Source organism: Puma concolor, chromosome A1 (assembly GCF_028749965.1).
Source record: "Puma concolor isolate L17-30 chromosome A1, mPumCon1.1.hap2, whole genome shotgun sequence".
In the NCBI taxonomy this organism is placed as follows: Eukaryota; Metazoa; Chordata; class Mammalia; order Carnivora; family Felidae; genus Puma; species Puma concolor.
This window is the reverse complement of record NC_141667.1, coordinates 56,122,817-56,139,439: the sequence shown is the minus strand read 5'-3', so window position 1 is coordinate 56,139,439 and position 16,623 is coordinate 56,122,817. Positions and strand designations below refer to the sequence as shown.

At 34.9% G+C, this 16,623-nt stretch overlaps 1 long non-coding RNA gene across 1 annotated transcript in view; it reads right to left on the bottom strand.

Moving 5' to 3' along the window:
- Positions 1-16,623, bottom strand: part of LOC147584172 (uncharacterized) — a 437,695-nt gene that overhangs the window by 275,434 nt on the left and 145,638 nt on the right. The window contains exon 2 of the long non-coding RNA XR_015255223.1: positions 10,731-10,769. This is a non-coding gene — a long non-coding RNA (uncharacterized LOC147584172). The remainder of the gene's footprint in view (positions 1-10,730; positions 10,770-16,623) is intronic.

Here is a 16,623-nt window from a genome sequence, read left to right as displayed (position 1 = left end):
ACATTTTCGTTTCTCAGTCTTTTAAATTGTGGCATTCAACATAAGTCTGTTAGCTGAAATAAGAATTTCTAGGCTGATGATCAGTAATTCAATAAAGTACTAACTTCAATTGAATACATATGTCAACACCTAATTAAGAAGGTCATCAACTCAACGAGAATTATGCTACCATCTTCATTGTGTTATTAACAACCTCTCAAAGAGTAGCTCTTCAGTCTTCGGGGTTTGCACTGAATTCATGTTTTGAATACAATTCTTAATCCAAGATTAATTCATTTAAACTTTACCTTTGTGTAAAACCTATCTACTTCAAGCAGGCTTTAGTGGGACTATTGGAACTCAGCGACTCTATAATGCCAAAGTGTAAAACTAAAGGATTTTAATACAGAACACTTACATTTTATCAGAACATGTGAAAAGTCATCTTCTTCATTTGTATTTTGGTCTACCAAAGTATTTAATGAAACTATTTTCTCCTGAAAATCAATTTGCCACAAAGCTTTATTGTATATCCTGTTATATATAATACATTAGGTAATAAGAATTTCAAGTTATAATGGTTACTTCTTTTGAGAAATGTCCATTATTATTTATAAATATTTTTAAATCTCTAACAACATACAATGAGATATAATAACTGTATGTGGTCAACTCCCCTAATGGTACAATGGGAAGAATGTAGATACTGATGAAAGCTGAGAAAATGTTTCAAAAAGAAGAATTTGAAATTTTAAGATTGATAAACAGCACTTTTATAAAAGGGTGAAGTTAAAGGAAATAAAAAGTGATCACAAGGATGAAGGATCAGCACTACATCATTACAGAGCAGTCAGGAAACTAACCTTAGTATATCAATGAGGTAGATGACATAAAAAATTAAAATCCAGGAATGTCTGGGCAGCTCAGTCTGTTAAGTGTCTGACTTCAGTTCAGGTCATAATCTCGGGGTTCATGGGCTCATGACCCACATCAGGCTTTGTACTGACAGATCAGAGCCTGGAGCCTGCTTTCGATTCTGTGTCTTCTTCTTTCACTGCCCCTCCCCCACTCACACTCTGTCCGTCTCTCTCTCAAAAAAATAAACATTAAAAAAAATTAAAATCCAGACAGATATTTTAAAAACATTATTTAGCAGATAGTAGATTCACAAAAATACAAGTATTATCAATTGATAATTATGGGAATTTCTTTAGAAACTCTGAACTGTTTCTTTAGAAACAACTCAGTTGTTACTATCATCACTCCTCTGCTCTGTAAATGAAAATAACAATACAGTATTCAGTAGCAATAATTTAGAGAGAAAATAATCAAATAAACTTTGAACTTTAGGTAAGAACCATAGTTAAATAAGAAGAGAACCCAAAGCAGTTAAACAAAATAAATTAAAAAAAATAAAAAAGAGATGAAGAGATAGGAGAAAAACTAGGATGCAAGAGTTTTATGAAAACAAAGGGAAGAAAGTATGTTTCCTCCCCTGTTTTTTTCTTGCATGAGAATGCACACTTAAGGCTTTATCACAACTGTTATTTTTATTTCACAGTTCTTAATAGACAAGCTAACCTATAATTACCAAAGAATGACTAGGAGTAATTCTTCAGGTAACAGGACACTGAAAACACATTTACACTTAACAGGAGGTGATTAGTTGGTAGAATGTGTTAGAAAAGCTGCAACTCTCATGCAACAAATATCAATCCTCTCATTCAGGGGTTGTTTTTCATCACTGACTAAAAAATATAGTCAATTCATTAAACTTTCTTTCAAGTTCTAAAACTGTCCCAGGTGAATTATCAGGGCTTTTTCCCCATCATGTCACTATGGTGGGCTGATAAAGACCCAAAAACAACATTTGGTCAAATATTTACTGTCAAACAGCAATCTCTTAACATTAAAAAAAATGGGTTTTGGATTCAAAACTACATTAAAGAAACATTGTTTTTTTGTTTTTAGTTTATTATGTGCCAAAAACTGAGGTAGGCACAAACAGCCCCCCCAAAACAAAACAAAAACCCACAAAAATAAAAAACAAAAAACAAATGTATTACCATTTAGTGATAAAATTAAACAGACAACAACAAAAGAACACACAAATACCAACAACACAATATGATGTGGTAAAACATTCTGAAAAGATAGAAGGGAAAGTGACTATTTTGTAAGGTGAGAAAAAGACAAATAGTTAACTAACTTGGATCTTAAAAGAGAAGTTGTTTTCCTGTTGTTGTTGTTGTTATTGATTTTTGTCTTTTTTTTCTGAAAATAAGTAGAGGAAGGCAAAGGGGAACAAGTGTTAAGGTATGAACCCATTTCATGTTTTAGTAGCATCAAGCTTTCTATGAGATTGGAATTGACACACACACACACACACACACACACACACACACACACACACACAAAAGGAGGTAGTAATTGATTGGTAAGGCTGTTCTACTTCAAATCATCACTGTATTAGCCAGGGTTCTCTAGAAAAAGAGAAATAATAGGATATAGACAGATAGATTAGAAAGATAAGGAAGGAAGGAAGGAAGGAAGGAAGGAAGGAAGGAAGGAAGGAAGGAAAGAAGGAAGGAAGGAAAGAAGGAAGGAAGGAAGGGAGGGAGGGAGGGAGGGAGGGAGGGAGGGAGGGAAGAAGGGAGGAAGGAAAGGAGGGAGGAAAGGAGATTTACTATAGGGATTGACTCATGAAGTTGCAGGTATCTAAAAGTCCCATAATCTTCCCTCTACAAATTGGTATAATTCAATCCATGTCCAAAGGCCTTTGTACCAGGGGCTCTGATATTTGAACACAGGAAAAAGATGAATATCCCAGCTGAAGACAGAGAGTGAATTTGCCCTTCCTTTGCCTTTTTGTTCTATTCTGGCCCTCAACAGATTGGATGAGGTCTACTCACATTGGTGAGGGCAGACTTCTTTATTCAGCCTACTGAATGAAATGCTAATCTCTTCCAGAAATACTCTCACTGACCACCCAGAAATAATGTTTTCCCAGCTATTAGCATTCTATAGCTCAGTTAACACATAAAATCAACCAATACAGTCACCACTAGCTCCCAGACTTTTCACAAGTCTGCAGCTATCCCATCATTTATGTTCCAGTTCAGATGTTGTAATTCCATTGAGATCTTCCCCAATGCCCTAATCTAAATCAAAATTGCACCTCCTCTCCACTCCTTTCACATCATCTTGTTTTACTTGCTCTCTCTTTTATTTTTACCCTATTTTTCTTTCACCATAAAACTTATGACTTCCTGATTTTTTTTGTTACTTACATATTTATTTATTCTATGTATCTTTCCACTAAAAATAAAAATTCCATAAAAGTAGGGTCCATGTATTTGTACTCACTGGAATATTCTGAGGGAGTAAGTTAGAGATGTATCTCATATGTGCATGAAAGAACAGATGAGCACACAGTATTTCCAAGATCATTTAGGAGAGTGATTATTTTAAAAATAAGAAAGCATATAATCCTAAATCAGTATCAAACGCTTAAAGAATGAAAGAAGTAATGATTATCCAAAGATCACAGTCTCATTCAGGAGGGGTTAATTTTCTATTATGTATACGCATATAATATTTATTCAGAAAATAAGACTAATGCATTTATTTTCAGAATTAAAAAAGATAAAGTTTGAGCAAAATGAAAGTTATGATAGGGAAAGCAAAAAAAGATTTGATGCTGAAAGTTTAAATTCCAAATCTTCTTTTCAAGTTTCAAAAAAATTAGTTACCTATTAATTTCTTAATAGATCAAAGAATTTTTCTCCTACCACCCCCAATACCCATTAATAAAAATCATGTAATTATCTATATTAGACTACCAGAAAAACAGCTGTTTCTTTAGTATCTGCCTTACAATTCTGTAATTATCTTTCAAGACTCATTTTTTTAACCTTTTTTCATTCATTTTTGAGGGGGGGGGAGAGAGAGAGGGAGACACAGCTTATAAAGTAGGCTCCAGGCTCTGAGCTGTCAGCACAGAGCCTGATGTCAGGCTCAAACCCACTAACCATGAGATCATGATCTGGGCTGAAGTTGGGCACTAAACCGACAGAGCCACCTAGGCGCCCAAGACTCATTCTGAAGAGAGATTGGTCCCCCAGTATTTGAAGGTTTCAAAACTTGTGTGCAAGTTCTCTGATACTTCTTCTATCAGGAGGTAAAGTCTACGCTCCCACCTTCCCTTGAATCTGGGTGGGTTTGTAATTTGCTTGCAACTAATACAAGGGGCAGCAGCGACACTGTAAGATTTCTGTAGCTAAGTCACAGAAACCAATGCAGTTTCTGTCTTATTCACCCTACCACTCACTTGCACAACTCTGAAATGACAGGTAAGGATCTAACCAATCTGAAGAAGCTATGCTATGAGGAATCCTAAGACACATGAAAACACCACAGGTAGATACACCATTTGAGAATCCAGGTTAAGGTCCAAGCTGATATTTAAAATGAACTGCCAGATTTGTGAATGAAAACAACTCCAGGTGAAACTGTACATTCACCTCCAAGTGTTAAGTCTCTCCAACTCAGGCCCCAGTCATCACTAAACAGTGAAAATCTATGTTTGCTATGGCTTCCCTAAAATTTTTTAAATTGTTTTTTAATGTTTATTTATTTTTGAAAAAGAGCATAAGCAGGAGAGGGGCAGAGAGAGAGTGAGACACAGAATCTGAAGCAGGGTCCAGGCTTGGAGCTGTCAGCACAGAGCCCAAGGTGGGGCTCAAACCCATGAACCACGATATCATGACTTGAGCTGAAGTCAGATGCTTAACCAACTGAGCCATCCAGGTGCTCCAGACTTCCTTAAAATTTTAACTCACAGAATCGGTGAGGCTAACAAAACTGTTGCTTTAAGTCGCTAAGTATTAGAGTAACTGTTAGGCAATAACAGTAATCACTATGCAAAGACCAGAAGTTTCAGCAGCATGAACAAGAGATTCCCCTATGTATGGAATAAAAAACAGGTAATCCTTCAGGAAAAATCTCCATCACAAGAGCTTATTCTCAAATAACCAGTTAGTCGCTGTTAAAGAGGATTCTACTTGTCCTGGAAGAACCCTAACACTTGGAAATTCTAAAAAATATTTACCATACTAGGTAGTATCGTGTTCTGTCAAGTCAAGAACTCTACAGAAACTGTATGTGCTTAAGGACTTTAAAACTGGGTCTGTCTTTTCTATTTACCTTAAACTGGTCATTGTGAACAGGTATAATATTTTATTCTGAGTATTTTTGCCTTTAAAATAGGCCTTACAAGCATGGGGAATGTCTGTGTAAAACAGGCAAGCAAGCAAACAAGTCACAAGAGAAGATAACCTCTTTCTCATCAGAACTATTTCAATCTAGAGAGCATGTTTTTCTGATGGTTTGTAAGACTGCTTGAATTACTTAGGCCAAGTCTGTGTACAAAGGTATTTGGATGAGATGAAAAATATCAATGAAATTTCCAATTAGAATCACTTCATTTATGAAAGGTAACACTTATTTTTACCCAAAGGTGGTCCCTAAAAAAGATAGCTAAGTTTTAATGCAGACTGTACATAGTCATGAAGAATTAAAAATTATCCATTTAACTTAGACAATGTATCTAGGTATTCTACATGACAATCTATATGTCTCCCAACAAATTAAAATGTTCTTTTTCCTAAAAGCATATAAAAATCACTAGATTTTAAAGATTATTTTGTGTTAGCACATTATTCCCAAACATTAATAGACATTGGTTATAATATAACCTCAGTATTATTCTGTCTTAAATAAATTCTACTTGGATTTTGTCATGTAAATTGGAAAATATGCCATCTTTAATGAACATTTAATTCACTTAAATGACTAGATTGTAAATTATCTGCAATATGCTTAAGGTACACTAACAATTCTATGGAACAGTGTTGACCAATAGAAATAAAATGTGACCACAATAAAGAATTTTAAATTTGCTAGTAGCCACATTTTAAAAAGTAAAAATAAACTGATAAAATTAATTCTATACGTGTATATATTTATTTATATATTTATATTTTAAATATAAATAATTATATTTAATTTTTAATTATATATGTAATTAAGCCTAATATGTCCAAATATTATCATTTCAACCTGTAATGTATATATATACATATATACGTATTTTGCTGTACTAAGTCTTTGAAATAGATTATTTTACAGCACATCTCAGTGTGAGATACAAGCCTTGTTTCAAATGTTCAATAGTCACATGTGACTAGTGTCAACTAGTTGGAGAGCTATAGAATATTACCCACAGTGGAGTTAATCCCAGGTTTTGTGCATGTTTATCTGTTTCATTTTTCCCCTTTATGGTAAGTCTCTAATTATTTCAAGAACCTCAAATAAAAGTAAATATGTTTGATTGTATCCTTTTATGGAAGTTATTTATTATTTAAAATAAATCTTTATTTCTTCCCATTAGTTTCAATGCCAAATACTGATACGCTACCCTAATTCAATATGCAGATGTAATCAGTTTTCCAAAACTGGTGAGAAAAAGATTGAATGTAATAAATAATTCTTTTGGCTGAATTATCAGCTGTGCAGAGAAACCTTCTCTAACCACCTTCTTTGGTGTTCCCACCCTCCATCCCATCAGACACTCCATCATGTAATCCTGCTTAATTTTTTTTCATGTTTCATATAACTATTGACAATTTATGAACATTATTTAAATCAGTTTACCCGTTCATTGTTTATCACTGCTACTATAATATAGGTTCTTTGAGAGCAACCACATTTTTTTCCGTGAAGCACCAATGATGCTCATTGCTTAGAAGAGTGCATAGCACAATGGAGGTGTTCGATAAATACTTGTTCACTGCATTTTAAAAACATAGATAAATCAGCTAAAATGCTATTTAGAGGGCTTCACCTAAAAGTCACTGGCTTCTTAAGATCTTTCTAGGAGGTATTAAAATCTTCTAGAAAGTAGTGCAATTTTTATAGTGTAATTCATATGGTGGAAGGTCTCCTTTGAAAACAACAAGTTCAGAAATGGAAAACCTCTCATTTCTGATTAGGATAAGAGAAAAGCTTATCCTTCCTCCCCAAAATATCATCTACAGTCTACTTAATACAATGCTATTAATCCAACATACAAACATGTTTCTTTCTCGTTATTAAAAAAGCCTCTCAAATTTAATTAAAGTCAATAAAGAAATTAAAAGCTTAATGAGAGCAAGAATCCTCTGAGTGTGTTCATGCTGTTATCAGCCTGTGATGCTGTAAAAGATAGGATTATGATTTCATTACCAGACAACTAAAAGAAGAGGAAGGATAACAAGGAGAGCTGTGAAAGACCTCCTGGTGAGAGAAATCTTGGAGTGAAAAATTGTTGCGCTTAATCAAGTCAAGGGAGAAATTAAATACAAAAGGGATAGCGGGGCGCCTGGGTGGCGCAGTCGGTTAAGCGTCCGACTTCAGCCAGGTCACGATCTCACGGTCTGTGAGTTCGAGCCCCGCGTCAGGCTCTGGGCTGATGGCTCGGAGCCTGGAGCCTGTTTCCGATTCTGTGTCTCCCTCTCTCTCTGCCCCTCCCCTGTTCATGCTCTGTCTCTCTCTGTCCCAAAAATAAATAAACGTTGAAAAAAAAAAATTTAAAAAAAAAAAAAAAAAAAAAAAAAAAAAAAAAAAAGGGATAGCTTCTAAACATAACCACCTATTGCTTAATGCAAAATAATTTGGGAAAATAAGGAAAAATAATTTGAGATTGATCTAAACAAGATTCCTATTCAATGTAAAATTTTGTGGGAAACTCTGAGATAATGCCCACCATCTCTTCCCACGTAATCTCAAGAAATTACAATTGGCTTGGATCAGAATATAAGTAATTTTTTATTATTTACTTTAAAAATAAGTATTATTTGAACTAGAAATTTACTGCAAAATTCTAGCATTTCGCACCCAGATTAACAGAGAACCAACCCTTCATCATATGTCAAAAGCTTCCACAACTATGGTCAAAAGAGAGGTGTATGGTACAATACTGGATTTTCCTGCTTCCCACTGCCTTCACAAGTAGTACAGAGGGTACCCCAGACACCAAAAGGTTCTCACCACTTCTCCCTTCTATAAAACCACTACCCCCACACCCTCTGTTCTGGCTTATTTCAGATCATCATGAAAACCTCCTGACATTGTCCTCAATTCCCACATTTTCACCCCTTTAGACTCTGCACAGCTCCTGTTTATTCCCCCTCTCTCAGCTTTCCACAGTTCCTAAAACTTGCCCACTGTGCTCTGTGCAATTCACAATTTATCATCTTCAAAGTCCCCAGTATCTTGAAACTTGACTCTGAATATTCCCTTCCTCATCTTGCTCAAAGGAGCCCTGGATCTTCTCTGAGAAAAGTGTTTCCCCAATAGATCATTTTAAGTTTTTCCCCATCCTTCCTCACACGCTTGAGACTATACTGGGACAAGTGTCCTCTTTATGGCTCATTTCCAGTTCTAGATGATTCCCTCTTCTTTCTCTCTGAATTACTCTAGCTTTGAATCATGTCATCAGATATTACCGCATACCACTCGAGAGTCAGCTCCTATCCCTCGTGTTATTCCTCTTCATTTATTGAAGATTTTAGTTTCTATTTCAATCACTCTCTCAAAGATCTCACAAATCTTAGAGATATCAATTTATAGGAGGTGATTCTTCCAACATTCTAATTTCATATAAATGACAATAAAATTTCCAAATTCACAAGTTCAAATTTACTTTCTGGTCATGTACATACATATTTAGGGAGAGAGAGGGAGTGGAAGGGAGAGGAGGGGAGAAGAGAGAATGGAACAAAGAAGAGAGAAGACTGATTTCTTTTAAAATTTTTGAATGTGAATCTTATATGATTCCTTAATAATTCCTTAAAACTCAGCAAATGTCTTTTTTTTAGTCTCCCAGTCTTGACCTTCAACTCTACAAGTTTTCTATGATAGAGCAGTATTTTACTATTTGTAGTCATATACATACATGCACATATAAATACATATACACACATAATCTATGTACATATATACACATTTGATTATACTTTTGGGTTACTCAGAACAATCTCCTTCCCACATGGTTATCTTGCAAAATATTGGTTTTTTTTCCTCAGAGTTTAAGGTCAAATGAGTGGAGGTAAGATACCAGGTCAGCATGTACACCTCATCAGAGGAATGCGGATTATTAGATTAGTAACAAATGCTATAAAACATACCCTGACACTTTGGTGTGCCATAGCCCAGCAAATTAGAAGGGTGTCCTTAGTTCTTAAGGAAAATACTATAGTTCCAATCCTTTACAAGTTGATCTATGAATGTAAACCTGGCACTCATTTCAATACATATAGGTAGTAAATAAACCAAATGTTTATTTCCAATCCACAAAAATTTCAAAAGGAAGAGAACATGATGAGGAAACCATATGTTTCGTAGATACACTAAGCAAGATTACTAATTTCAGAGATGTACCAGCATTAACCATAACAACAACAACAACAATAGTAAGGATGCTTACATACATCAATAAAAAGCAATTATTTAATTTCCTTTTAACTTACTCTGTATCTCCGTCTTGCCTTGATTTAGCTAATTCTTGGTTTTCATCTACTCAGGGATATCACTGTCAACATCAGTTTTGTTGCCATCGACCTTCTCTCTGGCAACCATCATTTTGTTCTATCTATTTAAGAATCTTTGTTACTTGTTGTTTTGTTCATTTATCCATTTGTTCAGTTTGTTATTCGTTTGTTTTGATTTTTAGATTACCCATATCAGTGAAATCATATGGTATTTGTCTTTCTCTGACTTATTTTACTTGGTGTAATACCTTCTAGGTCTACCAACATTTCTACTCTTTACAAGACAAATATTGAATCAAGTGGTTAATAAGCACCTAAATAATTAAAACTAGCTTATATTCCATTTCGAAAATTTTATTCATTTTGCTAGACATGTGTCAAATATGCATGACTAAGTTGGAACTAGGGAATCAGTTATCCAGGATCACATTGAGATATCCCAGGATCAGTGATCCGTGAGGTTTTCTGAAATGGAACTTGTGTTTAAACATTGTTTCTGGACTTTGGGTAAGTTTCCTGTTCATTTTCTCCTTTACATAATTTTCAAATTTTGAGTTTCAGGCTATCTACTCCATAGGAGTTTGATATCTGACATTGCTAAATGAGATTTCAAGTTCCAGTACCTTCTTAATAATAACAACCTAGAGCAAATAATTTTCCAGCTCTCAGACTTCCTTGACTATAAAATGGAGCTAATACCTACCTCTTAGGTTTACTATGAGGATAAATGGAAACGTTTCTTTGAAGCAATCTAGCCTAGTGACTAATACATAATAGGTGATCATTATATTGGTCAATAAGCCATCCATTCAACAAAATTCTAGTATAGGTCAGATGTATGTCAATAAGTAAGCATTCTAGCACCCCTAGAAGTACCTTCTAGTGATAAAGACAGTCGACAAAGGTATAAACAAATAACAATCTGGTGGTGATAGGTACTATAATAAAATAAACCAGGTTATGTTTCAAATAAATAAATTAATTAATTAATTAATTAATTAAATAAATCAGATTAATGGGAAAAAAGAATGTAAAGAGGAGCAATCTACTTTTTCTCAGCCCTTTGTATATTGGACATTGTATCTGAAAACACAGATAATGTCATACAATAAACACGTTATGATAGTTTTTATAAAATTTTGGTTGATTGTATGTTCTTACCATAAGAAGTTCTTTTTAAGATCCCAAAAGATGATTTCCCTGATGAAAAAAAAACATGAAAATTAGAAATAATGAGTATCACATCATATGTGATTTAGGTTTATTTAAGTTTTATTTTCATATTCAGATTTACCTTTTTTCTTGAACTTAACCATATTTATTAAAGTAAGACTCCCATCACTATTTGAATAATCAACACAATTTTACATTTGTTGTAACACTATTGGTCTATTAGTAAGTAAAAAAGCACACCAACCAGAGTGAAAATACTCAAGACATTTCCACTTCTAGTTCTAATATTAATTATTTAACATTTACTCGAGTCAGTTTCCTCATTTTATAAAATCATGGAATTTGTTCCAATTGAATTAGAGCATATCTAAAATTTGAATTCTGTTAAAAGATAAGCCAAAGCAATTTTAACTAGTTTAAGGAAAAGTTTTATACATATTAATTTTGAAATACCAATTATACCATATACACACAAAGTGTGAAGATATATTGCATATATCTCATGTTTAAACTAGAATTTGAAGTTATTGAGTAATCTGCAACCATTTAATTTCAACCAAGAGAAGAATATATTTTCCTCAAACTTTAGTATTCTGAACACTGAAGCCTGAGATGAAAAAGAAGAAAGAAAATTCTAATTTGTCCCTGAGTGATATAAGTGGTTTTTAAAAGAATCTTTTGCTCATAGAAAATATTTGTCTATCCATTACTTTTTTCAATCCCTACCATGTTTTTTTTCCAATACCACTTTAATTTAAATTTTGACTATCAACTTAGAATTGAGCAAAAGAAATAGATTTCCAAAATCAGTGGGCTGCTGTGAATCACTTTCAATAAGAGAAGAAAAACAAATGAATTACAGCTAGCATTAGGCTCTGGAATTGAAATTACAAGCACTCTGAGGAGTAATTATAGTATGTGGTCCAAGGATCCTGCTGCTCAGGTCCATTAACATTGCACACCCTGCTGAATTATGAAAATATTCCTAAGATCTAACATTTTTACAAAAAGATGCTGAAACCAAATCCCCAAAATACTCCCTTGATAAATACAAGGTTCTATAAAACTCAATATTTATATTGTAGTCTTAAGAAAACTTTAAGACATACAGATATATTTCACATGTTAAAAGCGGTGAAGCGTCTGGTATTAAAATGAATGTGCAGAGCAACTGAAAACTCCATTAAATAGACCCGATTTTAAATTCCATCACCAACAGAAAATGACTCTGGTACTCCCACAGTAATAAAGCCCAGAGTTCTTTCTCTGCAGCTCAGGAATGCAGACCTGAGCAGGTGAAAGTTACAGAAAGGTTGATTTCATCTTACTATAAGGAGGAAAAAATGCATCATGAGATAAGAGTGTTTTCAGTGACTAAAAACATTTAAACAGAGAATAGGTTCATGTTAGACCATTCTAGCAAAGGTTTCTGACCAGAGGGCCCCCACATTTCTTTCCCACATTTAGGCCATTATTTCTGTGCTTCAATAACCTTTGTAGTGGGCTTATAAAAAAAATGTGAGATACAAAACAAATCTGTGTTAAAATATACATTAAATATCAATTCCATATTAAGCATTTCTTTAATAATGTGTCATGCTGTTCAAGAATGTATCATAATCACAAGTAGCCCCTCACATTTGGAGTTTCCTAGGTCTCAAACACTCTTTTCCCATCCTCTGTCCCAGTAATATAACCTATCCTATAAGTTCTAGGTATGTACTACCTTTTCCATAAGTTAGTTTCTGTCCCTCTCCACTGTTGAAACAGATTGTGTTTTACCTATTTCCTTTGCTAGAACCATAGGCTCCCATAGGCAGTAGTTGTGATTATAATTAAAATGTACCCAAAAAATTAGTTCTGTAGAAACACCAGTTCCAGCATGTTGATGTACTTTAAAAAGAAGATTATTTTTTGAGATAAATTTGGAGAATGCTGTATGATTCAGAGATTAAGCAAAGTCATTTATTAAAGGACATCGCAGAGCCATGAAACTTTTATATTCTGTGAATTACTATTAAAAAGGTAAATGGATACAGAATTTCTCAAAATTGTTTTACTTCAGACTCATTTTTTTTTTTCATGGAGCACTTTCTAAGACTAAAGTTTCTTCACATTTGTTTTAGAGAACATGGAATTATTTTATTCGCCATTCTCTTGATTGCACCTGGCACAAAGTAGACAGGTAGGAAAAACTAATTGTATCAGTTTTTAAAGTGTAAACTAACTGGCTTTCAGGTTTCTTGATAAATGCCACCCCACCCACCCCTATTTTTTTAAAAGGGACTTGGTGATCATCCTCTTCGTTCTGATTACAGGAATTCCCTGATATACTTGGTCACTTAATTTCTGTGAGAATAGTCCAGGGCTGAAGATATTATACCTACATGAGCAGTGTGTTTCATTTTTAGATAGCAATTGTTTAAAAAATTCTTTTTCACTGGGGCACCTGGGTGGCTCAGTTGGTTAAGCTTCTGACTTCAGCTCAGCTCATGATCTTGTGGTTCCTGAGTTTGAACCCCACATCAGGCTCCTCATGGACAGTGTGTCGCCAGCTTGAAATTCTCTCTCCCTTTCTTTCTGCCCCTCCTCCACTTGTGTATCCTATCTCAAAATAAATAAACTTAAAAAAATTCCTTTTCATTGAATTTATAACTGAGTACCTCTAACTGCAGTGCACTGATTCAAGCTCTTCCTCTTCAAATGACTAAAAAAGTTTACGCTTTCTTCTACCTAACACTTCACAGGCATTCCTTTTAGGTTTCTACTCTGTGAAGTGAACATCTTAGTTCCCTTATTCCTACTGCAGTGTGGTTTCCAGACTCCTAAGTTCACAGCAAACTTGCTATAAAAATTTAGGTTGTTAATTCTGTGTTATTCTTCTAAAGCATGTTTTAGGTCAAAATAAGACATAATCTTAATACTTTGGAAAGATGCCATGGCCTAATCCTGTGTTCTCTATTTCATTCATATCGCTCCTGTGGCCCAGAATGCTTTTCTTTCTTTCCTTCACCTCTACAAACAGTGTTTACCTTTTGAGATCAAGTGCAACCCCATGGCATGCTCAACTACTTTGGCTACCATTTCTTCTCTCCTGCTTTCAGATAAATCATTCAGGACTCATCGTCTACTATCACAATTTACCCTCCCAATTTTCTTTATTATTTGCTGATATTCCATGTGTATTTTTCTTTATTCTCTAAGAGGTTATAAAGGTATGAGGGCAAGTACTTTATTTCTCTGGAGCACTTTATAAAATGCTTACACACATGAAATCTATTGATTTAACATTGCCTGAAAATGTTGATGCCCATTAATATGTAGATTGCTATGGCTATCACCCTTACAAACCTCCTTGCTCCTTAACATTTAGAGGGCTAAGGTAAAGAGCGCTGGGATAGACATAGTCAGTTGGTATGCAGTTTACTTCCTGACTTCCCAAGCTTTTCTCTTTACTGTGAGGGAAAGGTGCTGTGCTGAAAAGGACACTTCCAGATTCTCTGGCCTGGTTTCCTGATAGGTCCCTCAAATAGGAGGCACTGGTAGGAATTTAAAAGGCAAAAGCGAGGAAAAAGTCCTTCTGTTTTCAACTCTCAAAGTAGCAGAAAGGCAACTACCAAGAGGGTGTAGACTCCAGCATATGCAGGTAATAACAGCAGCAGGTGAGGAAGCTCCCTTTCAGAAGCAGTGCCTCAGCTTAACTGGGAGTGCTCTCTAGGACAGAGGCAGGGGCAGCTCCCTGATTCCACATAATATCTACTCATAATATCTACACATAATATCCCTGCCCATCTATCACTTTTGAAAACATTCCTCTGCGTTGAAAACCTCTCTTTGAGGGTACATAAATGGCCGTTAAACTTATGAAAATCCATCAAGGAAATAAAAATTAAAAACATAATGAAATACCTGTAAATAATCACCCAAGCCATTTAGAAAGTACAGAAATAGAGGCTCCTGACTGACTCAGTTGATAAAGCGTGAGACTCTTTATATGAGGGTTCTGAGTCTGAGTCCCACATTGGGTGGAGAGATTAGTTAAAAGATATAATAAAATTTTAGAAAGTAATAAAAACAAAATGTAGAAAGAAAAGAAAAAATACCAAGCGTTGACGAGGATGTACAACAACCAGAATTCTCAAACACAGCTTCTGGAGGTATAAACTTGGCACAAACTCTTTAGGAGCCTGGGTAGCTGTTTATACTGAAAGTGAACTTAGACCATCTCTATGGTCCCAGAGCTCTATTTCTAGGTATATACTCATCATAAATGTGTACAAATGTTTACCAAATGACATGTAATAATATGTTCACAATGTACTATTTATGGTAGCTGAAACCTGGATATTACTCAAATCTTCATTAACAACAGAAGGATAAATTGGGGTATATTCACATAATAGCGATACTTACAGCAATGATGATGGCTGTCTACAACTACATGCAACGATATGGATGAATTATACAAACAATGTTGAGCTAAAGTAGTCAGTCGTGAAAGTACACATACTGTATTATCCCTTTTATATGAAATTAAAGCAGACAAGACTAGGATATGCTGTAAGAAGTTAAGATAATGTACTACCTTTTGGGGAACAGGAGACAACCTAATGGAGTGCCAGGTGATCTGTTTCTTTACCTGGGTGCAAGTGACAGGGTTATTCACTTGGTAAAAATCATTGAGGTACACTCCTACAATATATGCACTTTTCTGTATGTATATGTGTGTGTGTGTGTGGAGAGAAAGAGAGAGCAAAGAGAGAAAGAGCGAGCAAAGAGAGAGAGAGAGCGAGTGAAGAGAGAGAGAGCGTACTTCAGTACAAACTTTGAAAAGGTCCTGGTCTACTTCAGACCAGGGAATATCAGTGATTTGTCACTGCATACCTAGGGTAATATACTGGGGAAAAAGGAAAGCAAGTATTCTAAACATTTCTTTTAGCCATTAAAACAAACAAGCAAGCACTAAGCAAGTTTTCTCAGAACACCTAACTATAAAATAAAATAACTGAAACCTGCAGTAGTTTCTGTCTTCTTGACTTAATGCATATAGATGTAGGTTTCCTTGCTTTCCAAGTTAACACATGTAATTCTTATGTTCTATTTCAAAATAACTTTTATCATTTCTGTAAAATAACTAAAAATTCCAGAACATACATGTTAAACATTTCTGCCAGAGGCGCCTGGGTGGATTAGTCGGTTAAGTGTTGGACTTTGGCTTAGGTCATGATCTCATGGTTCATGAGTTCAAGCCTTGCATCGGGCTCTGTGTTGACAGCTCAGAGCCTGAAGTCAGCTTTGGATTCTGGGTCTCCCTCTCTCTCTGTCCCTCCCCATCTCGCACTCTGTCTCTCTCAAAAATAAATAAACGTTAAAAATAATTTCTGCCAAATCCCATGAAGTATTCCAAATCAGTAAGATATGATTCAGGTTTTAAAAATATGCAACAAATACCAGTAGCATTTTCACGTATTTTAAATACCCAACTTTATCTTCCAGATCATATTTAAACATTTTCATTCATAATCATTATTTTCATAAAATTTCTTGAGTCTTTAACAGGAATAAAAGTTCCCCGCTGCTAGACAAGGAAAGTAGTTATTAAATAAAAAACCTGAAGGAAGTTTTATTTTGTCTTTCATTATTAAATAAAATTCAGAGACTCACACTATTTAATGGAATTTCTTTTAAAACATACAGAAGTGAAAGGGAGGAGAGGATGGTGGCGTAGGAGGACGCTGAGCTCACCTCGTCCTGCTGATTGCTTGGATTCCACCCACACCTGCCTAAATAACCCACAAAACCGCCAGAAGACTAGCAGAAGGGACTCTCCAGAGCCAAGTTTAGATGAGAGGCCCACGGAAGAGGGTAGGAAGGGCGGAGA